Genomic DNA, 24,095 nt, shown 5'->3' on the forward strand with positions numbered 1-24,095 from the left:
GCAATAAAATTATATACACTTTAATATCAACATAAAATCTAAAAAGAAATCAAAATTTTCAAAAGAGTAATTAAAAATACCATGTATATAAGCACTCTCAAGAAATTTTAAATTTTTTATTTAATAAACTATTCACATCAACATAAAATGTGAATTAGTTTATATTTTTTAAATAGCTTTACTTTAGGTAAAATATGTTTACTTTAATATTAAAATAAAGGGCTTTTATGAGTAAAAACCATAAGTTAAGGGCTTATTTAATTACAAAAATAGGTTAAGGACTTGTTTAAAAATAATATAGTGAGTTAAAGGAAAATAAAAAGAAAATAATAAATAATGAGGCCTTACAAGGCAACTAGTCATATTTAAAGTTTGGTGGCGGCACCTTTCCCTTTTATTCAGCAGCCATTCTAAATGGAAAAATTGCATAACAGGTCCCTGAATACTTTAGATTCTTACATTTCAGTCAAGTGCCGTCTGTTAGTAAACCTATACAATTTTGATAAATAATCTTATGGGCATACCATTTCAGTTATTAATTTTATTTTTGTATTATTTAGATAAAAAAGCCTTAGTTTCATGGAGGTTACAACAAAAATTAAAAATTATATACATGGAATCATTTAAAAATTAAATAAGAAGTCATATATAACCGACCAAAGCTCATATATAAATTAGAACAAAAATTGCTTATCATTTAAAAAAAAAATCAACACAATTGTCATTTAATATCTACTGGTTGATCTGCTAATATTGGGTTGAAATTCTTGTTGTCCTTAATATCAAGGCTTGTAAAATAAAATAAAAACATCATTATTCACCGTCATGAAAGGAGGACAGAAAAATTAGGTTCCCTCTCCTTTGTAGACCATCACCATGCATCGCCATTTCAATACTATCAACAGTTGTTTCTCTAACCGCCAAAGAGAGGTTGCTTTTATTGGATTTTTGGGTTTGGGTTTCGACTTGTTGGAGTTTTAAGGTAGTTGGTATGGTTATGGATTTGAATTTTGATTAAAGCTTGATTTTAGAGGTGATGATGATGGTTTGGGTGAGATTCCTATATTTACAAAAGGTAATTATTATGATATACAGAAGACTGTGGAATAGTGTTGGTTAAAACTGGTAGAAATTTTTGTTATACTTTTTGGTTTGTAAGTAATGGGGAAAAAAAGTTGCCAACTTCTATGCCCACCTTTGTATTCCTTGTTAACCGTCTCCAACCACCTCAAGAATTCCTTCCATCCTCAACAACACCATAAATTGGTTAGGACAAGGGGGAAAAGCCATCTAGTAAGATGACCAGAATAAAGAGTTGGGAGTGAGGTAATAAGAGAGATGTAGCTTGCTTGCCGTCGATCTTAGGCTTCAAACTTTATATATATATATATATATATATATATATATATATGTCATCTCTTATTCTACGGTGTCACATCACACGTTGTTATTGGTGGGTCAAGGGTAAGTGGCCAAGTGGTCTGGTGCTATAAGCCTAGATAGAGTGGCACAATGACATGTCCTTGATCATTTTAGATGGAACGTGATAGTCAAGACCTAATATGACAATTAATGAGTAGCTCCGCTTGTTATGCAAGTGATAAGTTGAGGGATTCTTATGAGGAGCTCCTCTAGGAGTTTGCATGTATTGGCGTGGACCTAGCCACTATCCATCCTAGCATGATTTAACAAACATTAATAATAACTAGATTATGGCAGACTCATAATATCAAGAAAAAGTTATGCAATAAATTTATAATAAAAATATAAAAAATAGATATGGTTTTAATTAAAAAAGTAAATTTGTAACAGTGAAAACTATAACGGCTATAACACCCTAAAACCCGACTTAGAAGTTTAGGCTGAATTCTGAAAGTCACATTGATCATTGAAGTGATCGTGGGAAATTTTAGTTTAACAAATTGAAAACATTACAGTATTTAAGTTCCATAAAAACTCTTAGATATAAAGTCCCGTTGTTACAAAAGTTTCAGTCCAAAGAAAACCATTTTCGAAAACCCAAAGTAAAATTGTACCACAGTTTAGACTCTTAAACATATTTTTTTATCGTGATTGTCTGAGACCTCCGGCATCCTCAGTCCAAGCTACAGAAAACAGAAGTGTACCTGAAATGGGAAACATTAAGGGGGTAAGCTACACAAGCTCAATGTGAGTTCAACACGCGATTAAAAACAGAATAACAAATATTAATTCGATTGCGAAACATACTTACATATATACACAGAATCATAAAGTGAACTTGGAACCAACGTCCCAACAGAATGTAACAATTCAAGCATACCATGTCACACACAGACATAGTCACAAATGTTATTTAGTCAGATAGAAAATAGTCAAATAATCTTGCACCCAAAACACTCAAACAGATGTGTATGAATGCAGTCAAGTAATAAAAACCCACTCATCTAGCCAACACACCTCTTCATCCCCGAGTCACACCTTAAACGAGTTGTATAAGCTTATCCAACCAAACACACCATACAGGACATCGAAAGGCCAATCGAACTCTATACACCATTTATGTAGACTAAGCCACTCATATAATAATTCGCAGCAAAGCTGGTGTATCTGTAGTACAGTGCATTGCGGTAAATCGCTATACAGATATGTTCCAATTAAACTGCTAGATTAGATAATAGTACACAGTTAAGATGATGTACATGCGATATAGTGCTGTAAACCGTTGTACCAATAAGTTGCAGTTAAACTGCCAGATAAGATCAGAATCAGTCTTCTTTCTCTTCACAACCAACCTAAAAATTACTTTTTGCAAGTGCCTATATGCTTACCTCATAAAAACAATGAACACAACGACAGACAATCAGACAAAAACAGACATGCACACACCCAACTAACTAGGTTTAGAATCAAACTTCTTATACAACAGTTACAAATAACACATAAGCCGAAGCCCAGATCAGAGTCTTAACTACCCTTACTAAAGCCTAACCAAAGGTCAAAACAAACAGACACATTTTTAGATAAAAATATACACAGAACTAAAATTTGGTGACTTAGGACTACACGGCCGTGTGCCCTGGCCATGTGGAAATGCTTAGGCTGTGTGGAGGATCAATACGCCAGTGTGGGAGGGGGTACATAACCGTATGGGAGGAGACACACGACCGTGTGGCTGAGGCACGCACCCGTGTAAGCCAGAGACATGACCATCTGAACAGGCCATGTAACACTCTATCCATTTGTGCTAAAATAGAGCATAGGGTAGACACGGTCATATGAGGGTCTCACATGCTTGTGTGCCCACCAGGCACGACCGTGTGTCCAAAACACACGCCTATGTGAGATCCCTAAATCCCCAAATTAGCCACACAGCTGTGTGGCACCAAATCACTAAATCCCTAATTCCCAAACACACACGCCCATGTGCCTAGGGGACATGGCCGTATAGCACTTAATCCTGGCCGGAAACCCTAATTCCTAATTTCACACGGTCGTTTGAACAGGCACACACCCGTGTAGCCACTAATGTGGTCATGAAATCACATCGAAACAGACCGAAATTACTATTTTAGCCGTCAAATCAGTCCCCACCTTTTGCAATAACAAAAATATATCGAAATATATAGTATTCCCCATACTTTCTCAACAACTACCCAAAATAAACTGTTTAGATCAAGCTCAAGAAATGCTGAAACAACAACTCGCAAATAAATTAGATAAGGTTTGAATCCCACACCTAATTCGCGATCAATGACATCTAGACACCGACTCGATGACAAAGGAGTGGAACTCTCCAAAATCCACAAGTAAAACTGTTTCCCAACAGAAGAAAAAGCAAAAGAAAAAATAAAAGAAAAAACCAAGGAGAGGAAGAGGAAAACGTGAAAAGAAAAGCAGTAACCAACTTCAAAAACTATAAATAATAAAACTAATAATTATTTTTAAATTTGAAACAAGTCTACTATTTAACAAAATAAAAATATTTCTCCAAAATGCACACACAAAGGTTCGAACACGTGACCTAAAGATACACTAACACACAACTAACCACCAGACTAGCAGACCCATTCTGTCACTTAAATGCGCAACTAAACACAATAGTATAACCTACTCACTAACCCTAACCATAAAGCTCAAACTTCTAAACCCAAAATTCAGGGTGTTACAATTCACCCCTCCTTAAAGAAATTTCGTTCCCAAAATTTCTAGCTAAGGGTGTGTTTGTTTGCCAGGAAAACATTTTCCTGAAAATATTTTCCTAATTTTCTGGTGTTTGTTTGATTGAAAACCTTTTACATGGGGAAAATGTTTTCACAATCATGGGTAAAATGCCTATGCCTTTAGGGAAAATGTCTTATAGAATTTTTTTTTGTAAGACATTTTCCAATTCTCAGCAGTCTTTCCCCCCTTGCGCCGTTCTTCATCTTCCTTCTTCTCCATCCAGGTATTTTCCTCCTACTTCTTCTATTTTTCATCTTTTAATTTCCTTTTTTCCTTAGCTTTTCGCATGTCTTCTCTTCTCAGGGCTGCTGTTTCGTTTCACTTTGTGATTCCAACTCTCACCAATCTTTCCTAGCCAAGCCGTTCTTCATATTCCTTCTTCTTCATCCAGGTAACTTTCCTCTTTCTACTTCCTCTGTTTGCTGTTTGCTGCAATTTGTTGTTTGCTGTAATTCTATCAACTAGGGCATTCCTTCTTACCAAAAAAAAAACCCCTTTATAAAGTATTTTTGGTTAAGTTTTAAGATTCGGTAAAAAATCGATTCGGTAAAAAACATAGCAGTTTTGGTTTTGCTGTTTGTTGCAATTTGGTTTAGTTTTAACATAGCTTATTTTAAGCTAAAAGATGGAGGTCGACAAAAAAAGAACGCTAAAAGATCAAGGACCATGTTGCTGAATTTACAGGAAGTAGTTGTTAACTACAACTTCTTTTTTCTGTATGAATGGCAAGAGAATGAAATCAATGAATCAAATTTTGTTTTTTCCTTCTATTTTTCTACTTTTTATGTGTTCGTCAAAACTTTTAACAATGTGTTGTCTATTATTTTGATGATGCATGTAAATTGTTCGATGAAATTTCTGAGTGAAACATTGTTACCTGAAATTAATTGGTTATTCACAGTGCTTTTCTTAAGGCAATGCCTTTGAGGGATGTTGTTTCTTGGTCTGTCATGTTGCAAAAGGACTAGTGATATTCTTGACATATATACATTAGTTAGATAGATTTTAGTTTTAACATAGCAGTTTTGATTTTGCTGTTTGCTGCAATTTGGTTTAGTTTTAACATACCTTATTTTAAGCTAAAAGATGGAGGTCGACAAAAAAAGAACACTAAAAGATCAAGGAACATGTTGCTGAATTTACAGGAAGTAGTTGTTAACTACAGCTTCTTCTTTTTTTCTGTATGGATGGCAAGAGAATGAAATCAATGAATCAAATTTTGTTTTTTCCTTCTATTTTTCTACTTTTTATGTGTTCGTCAAAACTTTTAACAATGTGTTGTCTATTATTTTGATGATGCATGTAAATTGTTTGATGAAATTCCTGAGTGAAACATTGTTACCTGGAATTAATTGGTTATTCACAGTGCTTTTCTTAAGGCAATGCTTTTGAGGGATGTTGTTTCTTGGTCTGTCATGTTGCAACTTTACTGAACAATTGGAATGGAGTTGTAGGTCCTTTTGTTTTCAAGAAATGGTAGCAAATAAGAGGTTGAAACCTGATAAAGTGACCGTTGGATCGGGGAGTGTGCTCACATGGAATCACTTGGGCTATTGGTGAGAAGATCGGCCTATGGCTTTACACTTAAAAATGGGTGGAACTTGTGAGCATTGTGTTTGCAAGTGGTAAAATTTCATTAAATTTCAAGTGAAATTGATTAAAAAAATAAATGAATATAGGTGGTCTAAAAAATGACTTGAATGTACAAAATAAATGAATTTTGAATTCGGAGCTTTCCCTCGCAATCTGGATTTATTTGATATAAAAAGCTTAAGCTAGATCTAATCCATCTATTTCATTATTAAAATAAAAAATTAAATTAATAAAATAAAATCAAGTAGAGAGAAAACAAATCCAAAACTAACATGTATGCATATTCACCTCATCTTACAATTTTAGATGTAACATTATTTACTAATAATTACAACAAAATTAATCTTAAACTAGAATAAATATTAAAAAAATTGAGCTAAAACTTCAAATTTTGGATTATCAAACCAATACTTTGAAATGAAAGTTGAAATTGTTTAATCATAATGAATGGTGACATTTGAGGTCATTTGTTGTCGCTAAGATACTTTGAAATGAAAGTTGAAATTTTTTAATCATAAATATAAACAAAAAAATTCACAAAAACAAGAAAAACCCAGAATTTGAAACAGACAGAAAAAGAAATAGAACCTGATTGAAGCTTGTCCAAAAAATAGATTGGGAAGGGGAATTAGGTGCTGGGAGTGGCAATGTAAAACCGGGTAGGGGAAAAGGGATATGGTTAAAATACTAGGTTAAAATATTTGAGTTGGGTTCAAACTAAAATTTTTTTATCCAAAGCTCGAATATATTTAAAATGGGTTTTATTTTTAAGTTCAAACTCTTTTTTTGATTTATAACTTTATTCAAACATTTTCATATTTTGAGCAAATTTTCAAGTTATTTTCATATATGTATGTATGCACTTTAGTCATGGTAACTTTATTCATATATGTGATCTTATGATAAGCTTGCATCTTTTATTTGGTGATCAAATATTTGTGTGTCATTATTTTGTGTAGATGGATCGTAATCAAGATCAAAATGCAATTGTCGGAGTTGTGGCTTCAGTTTTAGCTTTTGAGACTCTTTGGATTAAAAAATTAAGAACTAGAAAGGAAATTTCTTCTCACCCTCGTGTGAATCGAGATTATGAAAGGGAAAATTATATTAATAGTATTTTATATAGTGGTCACCAGCATTGTATTGATATGATAAGGATAAGACCGATTGCCTTTTTTAATTTGTGTGATATTCTTAGTAGGAATAATTTGTTAGAATCAACTAAGTCTGTGAATATTAGGGAGCAAGTAGTTATATTTTTACATATAATTGGTCATAATGTAAGGTTTCGAGTGATTGGATCTAGATATTATAGATCAACTGAAACAATTCATCGTTAATTTAGGGTTGTATTGAGAGCTATTTTTAAATTGTATAAACTAGTTATTAGATTACCTGATAAGTCTACTCCTAGTGAAATCAGAAACAATCCAAGGTTTTATCCTTATTTTAAAGATTGTATTGGAGCATTAGATGGAACTCATGTTCGTGCATCCGTTCCACTTAACATTCAAGGAAGATTTCGTAACCGTAAAGGGGGGACGACACAAAATGTATTGGCTACCATCACATTTGATTTGAAATTTTCCTATGTTCTAGCTGGTTGGGAAGGTAGTGCACATGATTCTCGTATTTTAAGTGATGCACTTTCACGTCCAAGAGGATTAAGAATTTTGGAAGGTAAGAATTAACATTAAATTCCAAATAGTTCTAGTAAGCTCATAATTTATTAGTAATATTATATTTTGTAAAATTGTAAGTGAATATTATCTTGCTGATGTTGGATATGGCATCTGAAATGGATATATTACCCCCTATCGTGGTGTCTAATATCATTTAAAAGAGTTTAGTGATCAGGGGCTTGAAAATGCAAAGGAACTCTTTAATCTTCGTCATTCATCATTGCGAATCACCATTGAACGTGTTTTGGGGATTTTGAAGAAACGGTTTCATGTATTTAGATGCTGAACCATTTTGGAATTTTCAAACTCAAGTAGATATAGTTTTGGCTTGTTGTATCATTCATAATCATATAATGGGAGTTGATCCTAGTGATTTACTTAATTATGGATTATACGAGGAGCCTGAGTCTGATTTGATAATACCAACTCTTACGGAGCGAGAAGAAAGAGAAGAAGAAAGAGAATGATCTACTAAGAGAGACGAAATTGCACAGACTATGTGGACGGGTTATATGGCTAGAAATATTAGGTAGGTTTAGGGCTTAGAGTTATTGTTTCTATGTTATGTATGTTTTAGTATTAAAATTGTTTTTTTTTTTGTTAATGTTGGTTGGATAATGATATTGAAATTTTAGTTTGTTGGATTTTGAAATTATTATGTCTTGAATTTGTTAGATATTGAATTTATTATGTTTTAAGCTTGTTGAATTTATTATGTTAGATATTGAATTTATTTGGTTGGTTAATGATATTGAAATGATTGACAATGAAAATTATTAATGTAGAATGGGTAAGGGCAACAAAGAAGGGACCTCCAAGCAATTCAGGTGGACAAAGCCGATGGAACATCTTTTTCTTAAAATTCTAGCAAAGAAGGCCCAGAAAGGAAATAAGCCTTCTAACACTTTCAAAGCAGTTTCTTTTAATCGAGTTGTCGTAGCTATTTCTGAAAGATTTCAAGTCCAATGCAATGCAAAGCATGTGGAAAATCATTTGAGAAATGTAAAAAACCAGTGGCAGATTATATGTACAATTCCGGATGAAAGTGGTTTTGGATGAGATGGTAACATAAAAAAGATCACATGTGATAAAGCGACATATGATGCAGCAATGATGGTAATATATGTATATATATGTTAAGCATATTTCAATTGTTTTTTACTTATTATTCTAATTGTGTATAATATCCAATAGGCACACAAGAAGTATGAACCATTTTTGAATAAAAGCATTGATCATTATGATGAAATTGGCTTTGGTTGTTGGCAAAGATAAGACAACAGGGAGTTTTGCCAGAACATTTGCTGAAATAGATTTGGATGATGGTAACCAAGATTTAGTGCCTATAGACGGAGACAATGAAGAGATTGAAGAGGTAAGAACAAATATATCTTCATCTGGCACATCCAAACGTAAAAGAAAAAAATTCAAGAAAGTGTCGTTGATGAACAAATTAAATTTGTGGGCGAACAACTTGGCCAAATTGCTAATGCTTTGGAACAATTTACTGCGGATAAGACACCACATCTTTATGAAGAAGTGATGTCGATGGAGGAAGAAGGATTTGATGATGACTTCTTATGTTCCGTGTTTGATTATCTAGTAAGTCATGAATCCGAGGCCAAAGTTTTTTTAGTTAAAAGTAAGAAGGTTTTTTTAGTTAAAAATAAGAAGCATAGAAAAATTTGACTTCAAAAATTTGCTCAAGGATGAAGATTTGATACTTTTAATGTGGTATAATATTAGTTATGCACTTGGACAATATTGTTGTTATTATGTAGTGTACTACTAATTATGCATTTGGATAATATTATTAATTTGTAGTATTAATTGTGGTTTGGAAGCTAATTTATAATTATTCAATCTTTGTTTTATTTTTTATAACACAATCACAAATAATTCATTTTACTTTGGTTGTTTTCAATTTATGACGGTTAATATTCTAGCTTAATAATTGAGTATTATTATATATTTAATTTGATTTATTTATTTATAAATAAATCATTGCAATATATGTAAAACAATTAAAAGTATAAATTTATTAAAAATTAATTTAAAATATCAATTTACTAATATATATATAAATTTATTAATATATGTAAAAACAACTTTTTCGGAAAATATTTTCAGGAAATCTGCCAAACAACAGAAAATATTTTACACAGATTCATCCAAACACCAGAAAAGTAAATCATTTCTAGAAAAGTAAATCATTTTCCAGAAATTATTTTCCTGAAAACATTTTACTGGCAAACAAACGGACCCTAATAGAACAATGGTATCACACAAGCTACCCTACTACACTCCCAATGCGCACTCTAATCCCGAAGCACTACTATGCTAGACTTGATCTCAAGACCTCAAACACAACTAGAACACTTAACCATTAAGCAGATACATATTTATCCTATCACACACAATTACTATGCTTTAATCAAAACGTTAAAACATTCACAACAATACCTGTCTCAAAGTCACCGAGGACACTCCCAGATCTGATGTTTTGTGGACCCGCATAAAAAACATGCTCCCGCCTTTTTCCAACAAATTGCTCGAATGACACTTCTTACAGTGCTCACAAAATGAAACACTCACACCATTATCGACACCCTTTGTAAAACCTTTATTGCCACTCAAATATGTTCTAACACGCTTCACAAGCCGAGGCTCCATCCTCGAAGGACTACGATATCTTTCCTTCCTACAATTTACGCACCTAACTTTTAGCATTTCTCCAGTCCTCTCTAACCTAGCCTCAAACACTTTCTCTAACACTTCTCTCACTACTTGAGTCAATGCCTCAGTACCAAGCTTCTGGTTATCGCTACCCGAAGTTGGCGGAATCACATTGACCTCTGAATCTTAAACAAACACGCGTCCTGAAGAAGTAGACGACTCATCGCGATCTCACTTACCTTCAGAATCCATATCGGTCTTGTACCTAAGCTTTAAGAATCTACAATTTCCAAAGTCGTACACAAGCATAAATTCTAAATATTGCAATCCTAAGCTTACCGAAATAATCTTATAATTCCCCAAGTTTAGCTCGGACCGGCATCAGAGTCTTAGACATTTTGTTTTTGTAAAACATTTCCAAAACACAAGTCATTTCAAATTACTGTGGTATAGTTTCCCAAATTTCTTTAAGACGAACACACGCGCACATGGTAACATAAAAACATAGGCCGAGTTTTTGCAAACCTGACTTTGATACCACTAAATGTAACACCCCAAAACCCGGCCTAGAAGTTTAAGCCGAATTTCAAAAGTCACATTGATAATCAAAGTGGTTGTGGATAATTTTAGTTTAACAAACCAAAAATATTACAGTATTTAAGTTCCGTAAAAACTCTCAGATATAAAGTCCCGTTATTACAAAAAATTTAGTCCAAAGAAAACCATTTTCGAAAACCCAAATTAAAATTGTACCACAATTCAAACTCTTAAACATATTTCCTTATCGTGACTGTCCGAGACCTCCGACATCTTGAGTCCAAGCTACAGAAAACAGAAGTATACTTGAAATAGGAAACACTAAAGATGTGAGCTACACGAGCTCAGTGTGAGTTCGACACGCGACTAAAAATAGAATTACAAATATCAATTCGATAGCGAAACATACTTACAGATATGCACAAAATCAGAAAGTAAACTTGGAACCAACGTCCCAACAGAATGTAACAATTCAAGCACATCATGTCAAACACACACACTCAGTCACAAATGTTATTCAGTCAGACAAAATACAGTCAAATAATCTTACACCCAGAACACTCAAACAGATGTGTATGGATGCAGTCAAGTAATAAAAACTCATCCATCCAGCCAACACACCTCTTCATCCCCTAGTCACACCTCAAAAGAGTTGTATAAGCTTATCTAACCAAACACACCACATAGGACATCCAAAGGCCAATCCAACTTTACACACCATTTATGTAGACTAAGCCACTTAGATAATAATACACAGCAAAGCAGACGCATCTACAGTACAGTGTATTGGAGTAAACCGTTGTACAGACATGTTGCAGTTAAATTTCCAGATCAGATAATAGTACGCAGCAAAACTGACGTATATGCGGTACAGTAAGGTAAATCGCTGTACCGATAGCAATTAAACTACCAGATCAGATCAGAATCAGTCTTCCTTCTCTTCACTACCAACCCAAAAATTACTTTATGTAAGTGCCTGTATGCTTACAACCTCACAAAAACAATGAATACATCGATAGACAGTCAGGCAAAAATAGACATGCACACACCCAGCTAACCGGGTTTAGAATCAGACTTCTCACACAACAGTCACAAATAACACATAAGCTGCAACCCAAATTAGAGTCTTACCCAAATTAGAGTCTTAACTACCCTCACTAAAGTCTAGCCAAGGGTCAGAACACACAGACACATTTTCAGATAAAATCATATACAGAACTAAAACTTGGTGACTTAGGACCACACGACCGTATGCCTTGGCCTTGTGGAAATGCCTAAGCCGTGTGGAGGGTCAATACGCCCGTGTGGGAGAGGGCACACTGCCGTGTGGCTGAGGTACACGCCCTTGTGAGTCAGGGACATGGCCATGTGAACAGACCGTGTAACTCTTTATCTATTTATGCTAAAATAGAGTACAGGGTAGACACGACCGTGTGAGGGTCTTACACGCCCGTGTGCCCACCAAACATAACCTTGTTTCCAAAACACACACTCGTGTAGGATCCCTAAATCCCCAAATTAGCCACACGACCGTGTGGTCAAGCCGTGTGGCACAAAATTACAAAATCCCTAATTCCTAAACACGCACACCCGTGTGCCCAGGGGACATGGCCGTGTGAAAATCGATTAATTTCCCCAAATTGGCCACACGATTGTGTGGCACCTAGTCTTACCCGAAAACCCTAATTCCTAATTCCACACGATCGTGTGAACAGGCACACACCCTTATGGCCAACCATGTGGTCATAAAACCACATCAGAACAAGTTAAAATCATCGTTTTAGCCATCAAATCAGTCCCCAACCTTTGCAATAACAAAAAGATATCGGAATATGCATTATTCCCCATACTTCCTCAACAACTAAATACTTAAAACCAACGGTTCAGATCACACTCAAGAAATGCCAAAACAACTCGCAAATAAATTAGATAAGGTTTGAATCCCACACATGATTCGCGATCAATGATGTCTAGACATTGACTCAACGACAAAAGAGTAAAGCTCTCTGAAGTCCGCAAGTAAAATTGTTTCCCAACAGAAGAAAAAGCTAAAGAAAAAGCCAAGGAGAGGGAGAGGAGAATGTGAAAAGAAAAGCAGTAACCAACTTCAAAAAAGAAAAAATAAAACTAATAATTATTTTTAAACTTAAAACAAGTTTACTATTTAACAAAATAAAAATATTTCTCCAAAACGCACACATAAAGGTTCGAACACGTGAACTAGAGATATACAAACACACAATTAACCACCAAACCAACAGACCCATTCTATTACCTAAACGTGCAACTAAACACAATAGCATAACCTACTCACTGACCCTAACCACAAAGCTCAAACTTCTAACCCCAAAATTTGGGGTGTTACAATAGCTTAGATTCAAAACTCATGAACTAAATTGAGAGTAACATCAACTCAATCAAATATATTTTTTAAATATATATATACTCTATAAAAATTTGAACCCAACATCAATACCAGTAGAGCTTTTGCTAAATAACAAATAAATTTCCGCTTCAAATAGAAAGGATGAATGATACGTCAACTTAACACATCTGTTAAGAATTATCCATTTTTTTGGTAAAAAATTATCACTATTTTTCAAAATATTTTTTTTATATAAAATATTAGGATAAACTACTCAAATGGTCACCCACTTGCAGGGGCAGAGCTAGAAAAACTTTTTAGGGAGACCAAATGAAATTTTAATTTTTAATAGTCTATATATTTTTATAATTATTAAATGATTAAATTAAATTTTTATAATCTTAGGGGGCCAAAGTGAAAATCTACTTTTATTAATTTAAAATTTTAAAATTTTTTAAATGACCTAAATAGCAATTTTCTATTTTAGGAGGGGCAGGACCCTGCTAGCCCCCAAGATTCGCCTTTGCCCATTTGTTAGGTTGTTTTTATTTTGGTTTGGAGATGTTAAATCAATAACGAGAATATTGACATGACATTTAACACATAATTTAAAAATTCCACATATTTAGTCGATTTTACATGTCATTTGCCACCATGGAAATTAACAGATCCTTTAATCTCATTATTCCATTTTTAATGGTTGAAACCCTAAAATTAAAATCACTTTCTTCTTTTTATTTTTGCTATAGTAGTCTTCTGAGAAGAAATGGGAGAACAAGAAAGGAAGAAAAATAGAAGAAAAGGAAATGGATGCTCCGAATGTGATTCCGTTTTAACAAATTATGTTAATATAATCCTATTCAAATTTTCAAATTTCAATCCTGGGAATCGTTATCTTTTTATTCAAAATTTATAATCGTTTTCCACCCCCCATCTATAATACCTTTTCAAAAATCTCACTCTGTTTCTTTTACCCCTTGAACCTCTTCAGCAATTGTTCCCTTTGTTAGCCAAAATGAGAGAGTTCACATTCGTCAAGCTGGTAACACCTGTTGGGAACTCTACTGTCTTCAACATGGCATTCAAGTCTTTCTTGTGTTCATTTTCCAATACAAACTCAATATTTTCTCCTTTTTCTTCGTTGGTTATTTAATCTTCTTTCGTTCTTTTTTTTTATCTTGAACCGACCATAATTGATGAACTTAGAACCTATTATTCCACCATGAACAACTTATTAGGGGCAAAGAAGATGCTGCAATCAACTTTGCCAGAGGCCACTACACAAGTAAGCAATAAGTGTTGGAAAAGTTGGGTTTCTTTTCTCCTACCGTTAGATCTCTAAATTAACTCTTTTTTTTTTTTTTTTTTTTTTGTTGTTGTAGTTGGGAAGGAAACGGTGGATCTGTGCCTTGGTAGGATCAGGAAGCTAGCAGATAACTGTACTGGACTTCAAGGGTTTTTGGTGTTTCGTGCTTGGATAATTGCTTCTTAAAACGCTTTCAGTGGATTATGGTAAGAAATCAAAATTGGGCCTCACTGTTTATGCTTCCCCAGAGTTTCCACATCTGTTGTAGAGCCTTACAATAGTGTTTTGTCAACCCTTTCTCTGTTAGAGCACACTGATGATGCGGTTCTCCTTGATAATGAAGCTTTTTGCCGAAGGTCTCTCGATAGTGAGGGGCCTGCTTACACTAATCTCAAAAGGCTGGTCTAACTTTGTGGGTTGAAGTGGTTTAGGTATTTGTTATAGAAATCTGGAGTAGTTTTCCTCTATTTAGGTGATGGATTTTAGATTTGAGGGATGTTGAGAGGGAATATGAAATTGTTTCTTCTTCATTCATACCTTCTTATGTTTAGCAAATCATATGCATTCATAAGTATGATGTTCATACAGATAAATGTAATATGAAGTTGATAATGAAGTCGAGCAAATTATATTAAGGAAATCGAATTAGTAAATAATTTTGTGAGAAAAGTTTTGTAAAAAAAAAAAAAATAACTTTAAGATTTCAATAAAAAGTAAACGAATGTCCTTGAGTTATGTTTATATAGTATTACTTGGTATCAAAATAAAAGGATAGGCATACAAGCACGAGAATTGAGCTCCAAAGCTCAATCCAATATAAATTCCTCGATTCCCACCATGTGTCTTTTCTTTTTTGCTTTTTTTCCTTTATTTTGGTCAAATAAACTTATCTAAAATCTCATTATTTTCTCATCTACTGACATTTAGATTTTCTAACATTCATATTTTTCTAAATTTAGGCATGCTTGGTTTCTATAAATACCATGGATGGTGAATCTTCAAAATCATCAATCAGTGTTCATTTTTCAATCAGAATATTTTTGCTTAGGAATACGCAATCTATGAGATACCTAAACATTTTTGCTTTTCAGTCCCCTATGAAGTGGGACAAAATTTTTAGATTAAAACATTGAAACCATCCCCATTCAAAAGCCAAATCCAAATTAACAAATTGTTTACATTATAGTAAAGTGGGATTTTTATCTTTAATTCAAATCTAAATAATGATAGGAGGATAATCAAAATACAAAACCACTGTGTTAAATAAGCGCCATCTCTAATGTAATAACCAACTGTTTTCTAACTTGTATATTTGAAACTTTTTAAAGATTTACCCTTTTTTTTTTTTGTTAATATTAATATGAATTTGAATAACAATTTGGACTTATATTTAATCAATTAATGCATCCAAATTATTGCCAAATGCCAATGGAGAAGACCTCTAATTTTATGGTGTTAAATGACAATCATAAGCTAACTTACCAATTTTCCTCCAAAATTTTGGTATAGTTTTTTCTCCCTACATGTACAAATTAATCATGTGTATTATTTAATTATTTTTAATTAGTAATATATAATCAAATAAATTCAAATAGATTAAAAAAACGTGTTTTTATTCTGATATAAAAATAATGATTGAAAATGTTATAACTTCCTTCATTTACAAACTATTATTTAAAATTTTGATAAAAATTTAAATAAATTATTTTAATTAATGAAAATTGAAAATATAGAATCTGTTAAAGGAGTTAATATAAATTTTAAACCCAAAATATTTAAAAGTAAAAAATAATGTGAGTAGATGGAATAAAGATTTTTTTTCAAATTCAATTAAAATATTTTGTTTCCTTGAGTATGAAAATAAAGATTTAAAAGAATTTAATTTATACTTTCCTATTATAACTTAATGCAGATAAGCTTTCACAATGAAACACTAATTTTGAAAATTAAAATTATTTGGGATCCACTTTTTCAACTAAACGATTTTTTTTTTTTAAAAATCTAATGTGTCATAGAACAAAATATGTGAAGTGTCAAAATTTGAATAACCCTATTTAAGCACTATAAAATATATATTATATGATTTAGTATAATTCTTCCATATTGAATGTGTGTCAAATAAAGGGTATTTTATAGGCTTGTTAATAGTACTATCATACAGTAGATTGTATATATTGATTTAATTATATTATATTTAATTATGTATTGATTTTTAAAAATTTTAACATTTCATTAATAATATGGTTACAAAATCAAAATATATAACTAATATTATAATTAATTTTAAAATTAATAGAACAATATAATGTAAAAGATTATTTTAAGATTGTTATACAATTATAATAACTTGACCGGGATCCGACCTAAAATACTGATGATTCAAATAACCTCATACACTCTATTTTTTTTTTTTTGGGAGGGGGGACTCCAGACAAGCCATTGGATTGTCTTCTTCTTCTTTGCTTCTTCACCATCCCCTTTTTCTCGTGTATTAACAATGGTGCGGTGAGTGTGAACAAGACACGCCAGAAAAGTTCATCGTTCTCTGTGATGCTAAGGTTCCTTTCATCATCTTTTCCAATGTTGGCAAACTCTTTGGGTTCTCCAGCTCTGGTTCAAAAGCAGCAGCTAAGAATCAGCATTACTCAATGGTGATAGGGGATGTTGAGAGAAAGCGAGTGACATCAGTAGAAGAGACATGCACCGACTGTAGTTTTATGATTTTATGGTTTTCCATTTCTAATCCCTTTTAGCTCCTACATCCCTAATGTCTTTAATTCCTTTTTGTTTTTCTGCAGTTGTTTGAATTAGTAATCGTTTCTCATGCTCCAAATGTTGCTGATACTATTATACTAAAACTGTTGTCTTTATGCTGTGTCCTTTTCTCTTTGTACAAATGCTAAAGTTTTGAATTTCTCCTATATTTGCAATGTGTGATAGCTTTCTTGTTTTTGCCGCAATTTTACTACAAATTTTGTTTGTAAGATGCCAATTGGCTTATATTATCCTGCAGTTTGTAAAATTATATATGAGGAAAAATTAATGGCTTTAAGTTTGCAATGTTGAACCATTGTGCTTATTGCTGCCTTATAGAGTTAGTTTAATGAGTTTTAGGAGCAAAACAATCATCATACAGGCAATAATTATCTATAAAAGATGTGATGAATGTTTTGGTGAAGAGAAAAAAATGAGCATTTAATCATGAAAGATTATTGGAATGGGACATGCAACTTTAGCAAATATTTTTTATGTTTCTGTATCAGTATCAAGATAGAATCCAAGTTGAAAATGATGTGTTCTGATATGCATTGAGTTAGAGGTGAGATAAAAGCATGCAACATTGCCTAGGTTAAGGCAGGTTCAACGTTTTCTAAACCTGTTTGTATTAATTATTTTCTAAAGGTTATGGAAAGTTGCTTTTAATTGTTGCTAAGTTACTAAGTTTTGTAGAAGTTCTGTGTAACAGCCCGATTTAAACCCTAACCGGAACAGTGGTTTCAGGACCACGAATCCAAGTCTGAAAAAATATTTAAAAATTATTTTTTGTGTTTATTATGTGTGAATTTATATCTGTGAAATTTTCGTGATTTATTTTTGTCGTTTGAGTGCCCGATTAAATAAAAGGACTTAATCGCGTAAAATGAAAATTTGGTTGTTAAATGTGAAAGTGCTTAATTGTTGTTGTCTTTGTTAGTGGAGGCATTTATAATGCAATTATACCATTGTGTTTTTAGGTGGACGGTAATGGGCATGTTATATATGATTTCTTAATTAAATTATACAAGGGTAAAATAGTAAAACATGAAATAATATATGTATAATAAAACATAAAAGTTTATAATATGGTTTTATATCATCATTTTCATGACCGAAACTTAAACAAAAGAAAAGAGAAAAGAAATTTAGGGTTCGGCTACTTCTCAATCTTGATTAAGGTATGTGATTAGCTCGGTTTTTGATAATTTCTATGTTTTTGAGATCGTTGCTTCAAGTACTACAAAACCTATGCTTGAATTTTTTATTTTGATGAATATTTTGAGTTCTGCCATTGTTGAGAGCTTGTGATTTTTGTTGTTTGATGATGAAATATGAAAAATATGTTTTAGATTAACATGTTTTGTATTGGAGTTTTTAACGATTTTGAGTATTAGGACTAAATTGTAAAAAAAATAATTTGAGGGACTAAAATGTGAAATAAATGAATATATGGACTTGTATGAACATTAGGAATATTTGGCCAAACATGGGTATCTTAAAATTTTGTTTATTTTGTGTTTTGTGCAATAGGGACTAAATTGTAAAAAGTGTAAATGTTAGGGGTAAAATGGTAATTTTCCCATTTATGTGTTTTTGGACTAAATTGAATGAAAATATGTTTGAGTGAGCTTAATTTGAATATGTTTAGATCAAGAACTAAAGAAGTCGGATTTGGATCGAGGAAAAACGAAAGTCGTCGACTAGCTGCCCTGTTCCATTTTACATCAGCCGAGGTAAGTTTATAAGCAAATAGATGTGCCTAATTGTAGTTAAATGCTAAATATATATTCTGGTACGCAATGTATGAATTTATACATGTAATTGCCGAATTCGTATACACTTGGTAACCATGTTCAAGCATTTGTTTCGATCAAGTTACGACGTCCGAAAGCCCCGTATGAACCTTGGGAATAGTTAGGATACATATGTCATGATATAGAATTCCGATATATGTGTGCGAGTAAAACCATGGCATCGATATTTGACTCCGATATATGTGTGCGGGTAAGACCCTGTCTAGGACAGTGGCATCGATATGTGATTACATGTAAGACCACGTCTGGGACGTTGGCATTGTACGATATATGTGTGATTATCCGAGTGTCCTACCCAATTCTGAATGATTCATCGAGCAACGATGAATTGTGAATAAATACGAAATATAAACTGAAAGACCAGGTATGAAATAGTCTGTTATCTATTGAAATAAGGTAAGTAAGCTATTTTATGTATGTTACAAGTTGTGTATGAAACTACTAATGAATATGTGCGAATACGGTATGTGAATCCAACCTTGAAGATAAGTAACTTAAGGTTTATTAAAGTGATTTTTAACTATGTGTATATACATATGTGTGACTGTGTATATTTGGCCAAATAAGAAATATGTGTGCAAAATGTCATATTATGATTCTTGAGCTTATTTAAATGTATATATGTATGTGTGATTATATAGTTATATTTTGGCTTAAAAGTTGAATGACATTTGATTAATTAATTTAGGTGAGCATTCGGCCAAGGTTAAAAAAAAATGGTGCATGGAAATGTATTATTTTATCTCATTTGTAGGTATAAGGTTAAGCATTGATAATGATAATTTGATTCGGTTAGCTTAAACAAGTTGAATATGTCATTAAATTGTTTATTTGCTTATGACTTACTAAGCTGTGATAGCTTACCCTGTGTATTACGTTACTCTGTTTTATAGTTTTTTGAGTCAAGTTATAAGCTCAGGGACTGTCAGCCAGTTTCATCACACTATCTACTGTTTTGGTACCTTATTAGCTAAACTTAAATTATGGCACATATAGGCTGAAATATATTTTGAAAATGCTGAATGTTGGTTATGTATACAAGCCATGCGAAAATGGCTAAACTTTTATCTTTCAAATTCGGTTATGTTAAGTTCAGTTTACGTTCACTTTGGTTTATAGTTACTTGCCATGTATGTATAATATTTTTGTTAAGTACCATGTGTTTTGAAAAAATGGTTGCTTGTTATGTCTCAATTCGGTTTTATATACTCTTGATTAAATATTCATTGAGCGTGAATGTTGGCAAATGATGTGTATGCTTCGTGGATAAATATTGTTGATTATTTGGTATGTATTTTATGTTAAATGTGGCCCTTGTTTTAGGTAAGTTGTATATATTATATATGTACTTCATTTACAGGTTCGGCTATGGTATAATGGAATTAAACGTATATGATTGCTTATTAGATTATTTAATATATTTGTATGCGTAAGCTTGGTTACTATGAAATTACTGTATGAGCTAGGTCAAGAATGATAATATGTGATTAAAAGTTTAAGATGTTCGAATAATGACTAACATTTTGTTAATACGTAAGTAAATTTAGACATATTAACTAATATATGTAATAAGTGTACTGTTAATGATATATTAACTAATATATGTAATAAGTGTACCTTTTAATGATTTGTGCTTAAAATAGTTAAGTTTACTAAGGTCAAATGCATAAAAAAATCTAATGCTTAAATGGTATGTGTAGACATTAATGATTATTTACTTTTAATAAAGTATATAGAAATACAAGATCATTGCAGTATGAATGCTTTAATTAGTATTAAGTGAAAGGCATGTAAGACTAATTTGCTTATGATCCAAACCGTATAAGTAAGTGGTTTAAGATGTGAATTATGGCTTATTAAATTATAAGAATGTGTACATGATTTAACGACTATATGCATAAGTACATAAGTGGTAATGGAAGTATGTTTAACCCTGTTGGTAATAGAAAATGCTATGCAATTAAATGCATTATATGTTGTTAGTAACAAGTTGAAATTTGTTGTGACCTGTATATGCAAGTTGTAAATCGATGTATGTTCTGAAATGTGAGTTGATTGTATTTTTATTTATAAATGAGTTTGACTTGAGTGATTATATATATATATATTATTAAATGTTTTGAAATTGCGTTTTTGATTGAAAATGCCTCGTAACCCTAATCCGGCGACGGTTATGGGTTAGGGGTGTTACATTCTGTAAGTTGGCCTGGTTTATTAAGGTTTAAGGTGAAGTATCATAAACAACTGATTGTAATATACTTCAATGGTTAAGCCTTTTTTATATCTGTACAATGTTCAGTTTACTATAACGATGTGTATTTGAATGTGAACATTATTATTTATCATTGATATGGATTCTATTATTTCAATGTTTTTGTCTATTAAAGAACAACAAGTATTAAGAAATTGTCTTGCCAACATAGTTAGATAGGTTAAATGGCATTGGATTTTGGATTTTAAAATAAGCTTGTGGGATTTGTCTAAAACCTCTAGGCAAGTCCACTAGTTCGCAAGTGTAATTAAACATAATAGACTTTAGATCATCATTAATGGCATCTCTCCAAAAACTAGCATCTATTGATTTTATAGCTTCATCATAGGTTTTTGGATCCTCATTTATAAAAAATGCATAAGCAATAGAATCATTTATCATGTTTAAATCACTAATCTTAATTACAAAGGAAGTAAGAAAATCAGGTCTAAAACCAGTGGCAGTTCTTTGTCTTTTACTCCTCCTAGGTTCAACATCATTGTTAAGAACATCTCTAAGTCTAAAACCAATGGCAAGTCTTTGTCTTTTACTCCTTCTAGGTTCAACATCGTTGTTAAGAACATCTCTATTATGTGTACTAGAAGAGGACGCATGCTCATCTAACTATAGATTAGTACTTATGCTAGATTTCTTTAAAGGAAAAACATTTTAAAAGAAAATAACATTTCTAGATTCACATATGCAATGATCATGCAAAGACATGAATCTATATGCAGCACTATTTAGAGCATACCAACAAATACAACATCAATAATTTTAGATCCGATGGTGCTCTTTTTAGAAGCACACACTATCAAGTATTGCATATTAGAGGTATAACCTTTCCACAATTCATATGGGGTATAGTCTAATTTTTAATGAGGCACTCTATTAAGAATATGGTTTGCATAAAGTATGGCCTCCACCCACATATTGTTAGGTAAACCAAAACTTAGGAGTAAAACATTCATCATTTCTTTTAGAGTTCTATTTTTCCTTTCAACTATGTCATTCTATTATGGGAAATAAAGAGCAAAAAACTCATGTATAATATCGTCTTTTTTACAAACCTTTTTAAGGAAATTAGTGACATATTTGCCACCTCTATCGAACCTAAGATGTTTTATTCTCCTATCAAATTGTTTTTTTTTTTTACTTATGCTTTATAAAAAAGAAAAGTTTTATCAGCTTAATCTTTATATCTTTAAATATAAACCTTTGTACATCTAGAGTAGTCATCTACAAAGGTGATATAGTAACAGTTTCCACCCTTACTCTCTATGTTTTTAGAGTCTGCTAGATAAGTATTAACTAACTCTAAAAGTTTAGTTTTCCTATGAGTAAGAATTTTTAAAGAAGGTCTAAGAATTTTTAAAGAAGGTCTAGCATGCTTGACTTCAACACAGATTTCGCATTTAGTAAAGCTACTATAATCTAGATTAGGGAGTAGATACATTTTTATAATTTTTTTTAGAATACATATCCACATGACCTAATCTAGCATGCCACATATCAAAGGATTTGACAATATAAGAAGAAGTGGTGACTTTATTTTTATTAAGCATAGTTTCAATCACAAATAAACCTTCACTGAGATAACCTTTCCCAACATAATCTCCATGACGGGAAAGTACAAGTTTATCATATTCAAAGACTAATTTAATGTCTGCCTTATTTAGTAATTGATCAAATTTTTGTGCAGGGCACATACATAAAGAACATTATTTAATGTTAATGTTTTGTTAGAAGTAAGTTTGAGTAAGATCATTTCTTTACCGAGTACTTTTGAATTGCTAGAATTACCTATGTAGACTTGTTCACCTTTAGCTACACCTTCAAATTTGAACATTTCTCTATTGGTTTAGAAGTGTTTGGAAGCGTCTATGTCTATAATCTACTCAGCCTTGTTCTCAACCAAGTTCACTTTGGAAACCACAACAGTTGTTATCTCATCTGGTTTTTCAATTAGATGTGCTTGTGGTTTGTTTTCATTCTAGCGGTTAGAGCATGGTTAGCATTGTATGCTTTGTGTCCAACTTTGCCACACACATAATAATTTACAAAGTTGTTGGATTTATCATTTCCTGGTTTCTTGAAGTTGAAAACCTTCTTGTTTTGAAGTTTTGCATTCTTATTTGAATTTTTAATGCCTTTTAACCTAATAAACTTGGGACCAAAACTAGATTCCACAAGGTTAGTTTTTAAATGAAACTCACTTGAAGTACCTAAAGGTTTATCTTTAAAACGATTGGCTTCCTCTACAATAGCCCGATTTTAGGGCTAGTCGGAATAGTGATTTTGGAACCACTAAATTGAGGTCGAGGAAATTATTTTAAATATCATTTTATGTATTGTAGCATGATTAGATAAGTACATGAAAATTTTGGTGAACTAATTTTAGCGATTGCTTGCCTAATTGTGAAAAAAGACTAAATCGCATAAAATGCAAAAGTCCTATTCTGTTAGATAAGGGTGTCAATTAGATAAAGAACCTAAATTAGGGGCCTTAAAGAGCAATTAGACCCCCAATTCTTAGGCTGGTCGGCCATAGGGTACAAATTGATGGGAAACTCAAAAGTAGGTGGTGTTTGGTCACCAATTTTGAGTAGCTTGAATAAAATAAACAACAAAAGGTTTCATATTTTTTTCACTCTTTCTTCTTCCACTGAAAAATTGGCCATTAGAGGGGTTTTTGAGGCTTGGAAATTTCAGCAACTTTAAGCCTTTACAAGTAAGTGGTTTTCATGACTTTTCTTAATGATTTTTACATTTTTGGACCCCTTGAAGCAAGAGCTTTTAAATGAGAGGACCATTTTGCAAAATGGTTGAAGGTCTAGGGTTTTTCCATGAGAGAATTTACGTTATTTTCTGAATTTTTATGGAAGAATATGATCCTTTGGTGAGTAACAAA

The 24,095-nt window shown here is 32.3% G+C and overlaps 1 long non-coding RNA gene across 1 annotated transcript; it reads left to right on the plus strand.

Moving 5' to 3' along the window:
• Nucleotides 1-13,807: 13,807 nt before the first annotated feature.
• Nucleotides 13,808-15,002, plus strand: LOC108472861 (uncharacterized). Its single transcript, XR_008274642.1, has 2 exons — nt 13,808-14,341; nt 14,439-15,002. It is a non-coding gene; the product is annotated as an uncharacterized LOC108472861 (long non-coding RNA).
• The last annotated feature ends 9,093 nt before the right edge of the window (nt 15,003-24,095 follow it).

The sequence above is a fragment of the Gossypium arboreum genome, chromosome 11 (genome assembly GCF_025698485.1).
Source record: "Gossypium arboreum isolate Shixiya-1 chromosome 11, ASM2569848v2, whole genome shotgun sequence".
Taxonomy (NCBI): Eukaryota; Viridiplantae; Streptophyta; class Magnoliopsida; order Malvales; family Malvaceae; genus Gossypium; species Gossypium arboreum.